The sequence below is a fragment of the Cryptomeria japonica genome, chromosome 6 (assembly GCF_030272615.1).
Source record: "Cryptomeria japonica chromosome 6, Sugi_1.0, whole genome shotgun sequence".
Taxonomy (NCBI): domain Eukaryota; kingdom Viridiplantae; phylum Streptophyta; class Pinopsida; order Cupressales; family Cupressaceae; genus Cryptomeria; species Cryptomeria japonica.
The window spans coordinates 520210047-520218743 of NC_081410.1; positions in this window are offsets into that span (position 1 = coordinate 520210047).

Consider the following 8697-nt stretch of genomic DNA (forward strand, 5'->3'; position numbering starts at 1 on the left):
GTAGGTAATTCTTCAATCAACTGTTTGAGGGGATCAAAATTTGGCTCCCAATCTTTGATGAAAAATCTCGTTCCTCCCATAGTAAATGGCTCGATATTGAAGATATTTTCTTTCATCCAACTATCAAGGCATTCAACCAAAAAGAAGCCATTTTGAAGAGATTTGGTAGCTGCCCTACACCTCTAGTTCTTGTTGCACCACTTTCAAACTCGCTCCATTGCCAACCATTCCTCCTCTCCACCCAATTTTATGAATAAATCCACTTCCTTCATTATTTCAATTGACTTATCCAGACTTCCATTATCCAAATTGAAAAATATATGTCTACTAGGGATGTTAAGGTTTTTGTTCTCACCTTTATCTTGGTCAACTCTCCTATGGTTTTGGATGTTTAATCTTGCCTTGGTGCCCCTAGATTTCCCTGGAGTTTATTCCAATGCCACCAATCTCATTTACTCTCTTGTGACTTGGCTAGCTAGATATCCTACTTTCTCCCATTCTCTCTTTAGGCATTAATCCACAGAGGCGCTTTATGCTTACTTGAAAAATCCCCATTTTTCCCATACCATCCATACCACTTAGTATATTGTCACTTGATCCCTTATAAATATCTTTTCTAAGTATGGGGTCAAAATATATTCTTTAATTTGGGGTCCTCTTTCATCCCCTATGCCAACCTTCTTTGCCTATGTTCCATCTAGGGATTTGCCAAGTCTCTTCTCTGCCCTTATCTAGGTCCCTCCATGATACAATCTCCCACTATCCCTACATTCTCCAAACCTCAAGAGATACGCACTCCTTTTCTCCTCACCATTCCATTAACGCCAATCCTTATGGCCAAGATATTAGTATTCCAAGTTGCAAGGGGGCAAGGAAAAATCCTTGTTTGTCTGATCTGCCTATGTGCCAATCCCGCACTCCATTTTTTTGAGTACATTTTGAGGATGAGAAAAAATGGTTGAAAGGTTAGATGCATAAACTAAATCATAAACACATAAAATAATTCAAAACAAAGAAAAATAACCTTTTTATACCTTCCTTTTAAACCTCCTTTTATTGAACTAGAAGTGGAATGCGCCCTTGTCTCCACTTGATTTTCTCCTTTGGTGTAGAGGGGTGTGGATTGTTCTCCAAAACACAACAAATGATAGGGATTGAATGATGGATGATGGATTATATGTGACAACATTTTGGCATAATGAGGGTGTTATGGATGATTTCTTGACTCAAATGGACAACATGACAATATGAAAATGATGGATGAATGTGAAGGGAGGAGACTCCAATTTATACATTGGAGGGGCTGAGAATGGATGGTCAGGATTGAAAGGAAATGGAGGGCTAGGATTGAATGTGAGAAAAGGATTTGAGAGGAAAAGTGGGAGATCCAAGAGATTTGCCATAAAGGCATTTCTTATCTCCACACTTCTCAAGTACATGGGGAATAGATCCCCAAGTACCTTGGGAAGAGAAGAAATGAATTAAAAATTCCTTAGGGAGAACAAGGGGAATTAAAAATTACCAAGAAAGAGGGGGCATTGGAAGAATAAATAATAAAGGAATTAAAAATTCCTTGGGAAGAGAAGGCATGGGGAGATTCAAGGAATTAAAAAAATCCTTGGATAGACAAAAGTGGGTAGCATTTAAGGTTGGGAGGTGAGATGGGAAATCCATTTATGGTAAATAGTTGACCCATCCCTAATCATGGTGATTAGGTGGGATAATGGATGATTAGAATGCAAGTGGGTGAATTAGGAGGATGGGACATGAAGAGAGAGAGAATGAGTGGAGGAATTTTAAATTGGAAGAAATGATGATTATGCTTAGGCTAGGATTAATTAGGCTAAGTGATAGGGATTAACAGGGTGATTTGTAGGAATCAAGACATTAGTTAATTAATTGGGATTAATTAACTAATCAAGATTAAAAGGAAATATTGACTAAGATTGGGAATTTAAATAATTTTAGAAGAATTGGATATAATTAATTTTGAGAAATTAATTTTATGGCTAAAGTGACAATTAATTAAAATGTAATTGTAGTGTCCTAAAATTGCAACACTTGCAATTTCGACTGTATTTGGGTCTTCACGATGGCGGCGCAACACTGAACTTGAATGGAGACCCCGAAACCTGTCTATAACACCAAAAACTGCATTTTTCAGCACCCTGGCCTGATCCTCCTTGCACCCTGCTGTCCCGGGAGGTGGGACCATGGTGCCCAGCGCCCTGGTCCCTGGCCCTATTTTGGGCCCGACCTCTTTTTGGGCATCGGGTCTTTAAGTTTGCAAATTGGAAAATAATGTTTCCTGGTTGGCCTAAGGTCGGGAAAATCAGTCTATCAGCCCTAATTGACAAGTATATAAACTACATTTCCTCTCCCATTTTGGTAGATGGAAAAAAGGCAGAAACGATATTCAAACATTCAAGCATTCAAGCATTCAAGCATTTCTTCAAGCAACTGATCATTCTAAGTCTCCATTCAAGGCTAAGTGTTGCATTCAAGACAAGGATTCAACCATTGAAGAGGAGATCACATACAACATACAACATACTACATACAACATACTACATACATTACACCTTCGCATGTAAGAATACAAACATTCTTACAACAAGGTATCAGTACTTGTTTACATTACGAACATTTACATTTACAACATTCTCATTTCTTGGTTAATTCCAAAACCGGGGTTTGACCTAAAGGCAAACCCCTCATCCCTAACCCCCCAATCGTCCTCTCTTTTTTGTGTGTAGGTTGCAGGTACGCGGCTGTAATTGAAGATCTGGAATCCTTGTGCAGAGACGAACAGATCCACCTTCGTTTCGCGGATTTTTCGGAGGACCGTGTGCACGCCGGGCGCCATCGTCCCGTCAACTTTCGCTCAAATTTGCAGAACAACACCGTCTTGACATTTTACTGCTAATTCCAAGTCCGCAGTTTCATCCCATATCCCTATCTCTGTTTATAAGTGAATCTTTCCTACTTTACATGCATTCCTAGTTCGATCTTTCTATCTACATTCTTTACAAAAGAGGGTATCCTTGATGTCTTAACCCTTGAAACTCATATAGAATCCAATCTTGCATTGTGTGGGATTGGATCTTGTGGGTTTCAACCCCTCTTTTGAATGTAAAGTCTCTCCCAAGTGAAAACCATCAACCCTAGTGACTCTCCCTTCTCTCTCCTTGGAGTTGGGGAGGGGAGAACGACTAGGGTTCGATTTTTCCGCTTTACAGTAATTAAATTAATATTGAGAAGAAGGAGGATTGACATACTTAATATAATTAATTATGCAAAAAGGCTAAATTAATTAACTTTTAGGTGTCTACATTTTTGCCCCTCTTTTATGCAGTGACAAAGATTGGTGATGGGTAAAATAAAATAGATGCCCCAACATGGAAATGCAAGTAAGGGATGCTCCCACAAGAATTTAATAGGATTTTTTTTGAATTGTATGAGAAAATTCTCGAAAAAAAAGGAAGTAGTGGAAAAAGGAGAAAAAGATGAGAGGAAAAAGAAATGGAAGAAGGCGACGAAGAAGAGTGGAGAAAGGGCGAAAGAAAGGCTTATATAGGCCACACAAGGCCCATAGAAGGGTCATTTTCACACTCCCAATTACGCGAGCAATAGAGAGCCCAGAGTAGAGTCAACAAAGATAGCGAGGATTCCACGCCATGAACAACACAATAAGCAGGTCAAACTATTATAGATGTCACTCAAGTATGGACCACGGGTATGTACCCCTAAGCCAATTTGTCATTTCAGTAGATTAGCATTAATTAGGGGTAATAAATGAGGGGAAAACTCATTGGGGTGTAGACATTGATCGCTTGTTCGACGTTTGCGCCTAGGGATCGACGTTTGTGCAACAGATCACCATCTGTGTAGGCGTAGGCATAGGGGCGCATGTGCAAGCATCGATTAAAGAATCGATGTCAATGATGTGTAGAAAAGGGGGGAAGCCAGACTGTGCATCATCGTCTTTGCCCTGCAGAATGACGCACAGTGCGGGGTTTCAATGTCTCGATGGGGAGAAACGTTGTCTTCGTACGAAAGGGCTAGAAAGAAGAAAAGAATGGGTGAGAAGGATTTGAGGGGCATCTAGGGGATGCCCCAAGTCATAGGAAGGGTGAAAGAGGGAGGGAGGGATAGAAAGGAAATGGTTGACATGAGTTGTTTCACGGATGTAGGAGTCATTAGGTCCACTGTAGTCGTGAGAGTGTTGGTCACTAACCATGTATCACTGATGCAAATTGAGCAATGTGGAGCGGATGGTTATGCAAAAGGTCAAATTAAAGTGGGTGCACTAGTGGTCGTGGATCCGAGCCCATACAACGATGATGATGGCACTCATGGAGTGATGACACAATGATACATGCTTGTTTCATATGCTTATAGGAAAGGTTTATATTACCCTCGAGGATGTGTGGTGTATATTGCGAGTGCACATTCGAGGAGTGATTCCAGAGTATTGTCTAGAGCATGGTGATCATTACCTACGCCATCTGTGTTAGAAAGATAACCTCCCGATGTACAGGAAGAGGATAGTACTAGAGCGGGCCATGGAGTGGTGTCGACAAATGCCAAGATTGGTGCTATATATTTGTGGGCTGATTAGTGGATGAATGATGCCTGATCTCAGTGGGCATGGATTCTCTATAGGTTGGTCCAGGTGTGTATACCACATTATGGAGGACAAATGTCAATTTGATTGGGGGCATGCCATACTCGATCAATTGTATCACAATTTTCACATGCGTGTCTATCGAGGGGACAACAACTTGGGTACCCGAGTTACTCAACTGCACATATGGGCGTTTGAGAACATAGCCGTGTGTTGGCCACTAGGGGTTAGGGGAAAAGTACAAACTTGTGTCTCACTTTTATAAAGGAAAAGGCTAACAACAACAAAACAGTTCAACTTCAATGGCACAAAAGTGATATTTCTATTTGGTATTTGAAGATGATGTAAACTGATGAAATGTGTAAAATTGGATGAAGTTTATGCCTATTATTTGAAAAAAAAAATTGGAACAAGAATTGACATGTTTTTTAAATTATTAAAGTCAATTTTTCAATTATTGAAAAATACTGCAAATCAGGGGTTTCACCTCCCACCACAAAACTATATGTAAATAATCTTGTTTTCCTCTGGTTTTGAAATATGTTTTAGATGACATCCATAGCTAGTGCAGAAAAAAAAAAAAACTGATTTCGATGTATGTTTTCACCGTTATAACAATTCAAAGTTGAAGTTTCCCGAAATCGACAGTTTTCATCTCCCACCAAATTTCCCCTATCAAAACTATAGCAATCCCAAAACAAATTATATATTCTTGAAGAGGACTCTCTCCTCTAGTGTTATATATAATTTTTAAATTTTTTTGATATGATTTACTATCTTTATTTTTTTTTTCCGAATCAGAGTCTTCTCGAATGTTAATATACCTACCTGTAGTATTTTGTAATTTTAATATACTAATTCTAATTGAAATTCTATAAAAATTATATGTCGACGTTTCTCACTCCGAGCTCTTGAAAAGGGTATTTTTAGTTTAAAAAAAAATTAAAAAATTGATGGTCTAATTCTTAGCAGAACTTGAAAGTTCTGCAAATTGGGGGGGTTTTGCTGAGTAGGCTGCAATGTAGGATGCCACATAAGCAACCTTGACCGAGTCCCCCAAGAAATGGGACCGTCTGCGAGCATCCTTTCCCTCATATTTTAATGCAACACAACACTATGGGGGGCTAAGTGCAATCGTCGGTCGAGCCCTACTCGGCCGAGTATACCCCACCACCTATCCTCCACGTAGGCGCCATGTGGCACCACGCAGACTCGTTCGAGTAGGATTTTTTTTCCCTCTCACTTAGCCTAAAGTGCGACACAACACCATATTTTCACCTGTTAGGGAGCGACAACCATAATTTCCTTATGTGGATAAATATGAAGGGCTACTGCACTGCATCCGAGTGGGCTCCATGGGCTACTCGCAGAAGTGCATTGGCAAGATTATGGACTTTACATGGCAGTCATACAGATTGTGAAAGAAGTGGGATGCAGATACATATTATCTATCCTTTTTTCAAATATAATGTTAGTTTATGGGCTAGATAGTTCATGTGATAGATCAGTACCTACCTCACTAGGTGATGAGATAGTTCAGACTATAGTAGGATATAGTAGGTGAGGAGCGCACACATCCCCAAGTTACATGAGAGACTAGTACATGGGGGGATTCTATAGGCCCATTCGAGTCACATACCAACTTCATAAGGATGAATCTAGTGGACTGGTATCTAAGGCCAAATGTGATAGATGCAGGTACTACAGGTGCATATGCAACATTATGGGAGTTCCACTGACTAGCACAACTCACTATTCTAGGTGTATTAGGACCAAACGAGGTTTCTCCCGTAGTGGATTAGGTTGCTAGAGGGGATGTGGATGTTGGAGGAGATGGAAGTGGAGGCAAAGAGGTTGAAGGGGGATTGAGGGGACAAAGAGTGGGGATAGCTCAAAGGAGAGGGCGCGAGAGAGGAGGACAAGGTCCATGGGCATAGGTGCATGAAGCACCAATATAAATATAGGGAAAGGTACTCCCAATGATAACACCACTAGCAGTACCTGCACAAAAACAACCATAGGTACTCCTATAGACGCAACCATAGCCTCAGATCACACAAGCCATGCTCGACCAAGTGGCTACAAAGAGAGACATAGATAGAGCTCAAGCAACGAGCTTGGCTGATGAGGTGGCAAGGGAGAGATCTCAAGTAGATAGAGAGTGGGCTTAGGCAAATGGCCTTCAAGAAGAGAGGGACACAAGAAGATGCCACAACAAAGGTACTGTAGGAGGCATGGGGAGGGGAGATGGTGAAGAGGATCGAGGCGCTCGAGGCACAGATAGAGGGTGTTAGGGCACAACTGAGATGGAGCCAGGCCAATGTCACTCCACTTTGGGGGGAGAGGGATATGGCTAGACAACTACTGATATTAACCAACATGACACAAGTCCTCATTGAGGTTATGGGGGCAAGAACACAAATAGAGTGGATGGCTCGGGAGACATAGTATTACAGAGATTTGTATCATCAGGTTGTGCCCACAAAGAAGAGAGCAACATATTTTACTGAGAGCACCAGATCCTGACATACACAATCACAAACATCAGGGGGATCAGTAGGAATGCATGCTCCTTGACCTATGCTAGCAGGACCCTTTAGAGGATGGGCAAATCTAGGTGCCGACAGAGAGAGCACTGGCTAGTTCATGAAATCTTATAATTTCGATGACTCTTAAGATATATATATATATAGATATATATATATATGAGATGGCTCATTATTTTCACGGCTCTCCATTTATTGTTGTATTATGATAAACATTTATTTTGGACTGTGATGCATTTGATGATGGATTTATGATGATGCACATTGATTATGGTTATGATATGATAGTGTTGATTATTATGATGTCTCTAACATGTTTGTGATGTAGGATGGATGTATGTAGGGACCTATCATGATATGTATGTATATGATGAACTATGATATGTATGTGTGAGATGTTCCTAACATATTGTGTATGCAAGATGGATGAGATATATTATGTGTATATGATGCCTATGTGATGTGTGTGCTATTGCTATGAAATGCATATATGTGATATGAGGATATGGATATATGAGGTAGATGATGTTCCTAACATATTGTGTGAGTGGGATGGATTATGTATGTTAAAAGTGTAATGATGATGATATGTAATAATGTATGATGATTATGATGTATACGTATGTTTGTTAGTATGATATGGAAATGTATAATGAAACACAAAATGAATGCACTAAAATGATATGAAATGATTAAAAGGATGTGAAAGTGATATAAAATGAAATGAAATGAATGAATCCTACAATGATTATGTGATGAAATAAATCCCAAAGAATGATAATGCAATGAAATGAATCCTAAAATGAGATGACATGCAATGAAGCCTAAAATAATGATATGACATGAAATGAATCCTAAGGTAAAAACAAATTCTTTAATGATAATGAAATGAACTAATGAAATCATAAAGTAACCTAAAATGAAATGAAACTTAAAATGACATGCAAAATATAATGAATAGATGAAATGCAATAAAGTGAATGCAATTTAAAAAAAATGTAACCTAAGAAATGAATGCAAATAGAATGACTATGCGAATGGAAATGAATAATTTTTATGATGTGCCAACCATAGTACAACAAAAATACATGGGATATAAAAAGAAGAAGAGGGACGAATGAATAAATTAGAGTCTCAGGGCAAACGAACAAAAAATGGTGAATGAGATAAGTGGATGGATGGGATTCGTTGTGTAAAATGTGGAGAGCAATCCTAGTTTTGATATTGCAACGGATCATCTACATGACTGACTATAAAAGTCATGATGTTGTGAATATCTGATGCATGGACTATACTCTCAAACAGTAAGTTATCTCAATGCACACAAGTTTGCAAACACACATGATGGTGTAAAATACGAGATTATTGGATCATACAAGAGAAACCATCAAACATGCCATACCACAAAAAAAAGTCCCAATATACATCAATTCGAAGCATACCAAAATATAGAATGATCAAGGTAGCCCTGAATAGGTATAGGCATAGGACCCAAAATGAAAATCAAAGCAAAGAGACCAATCA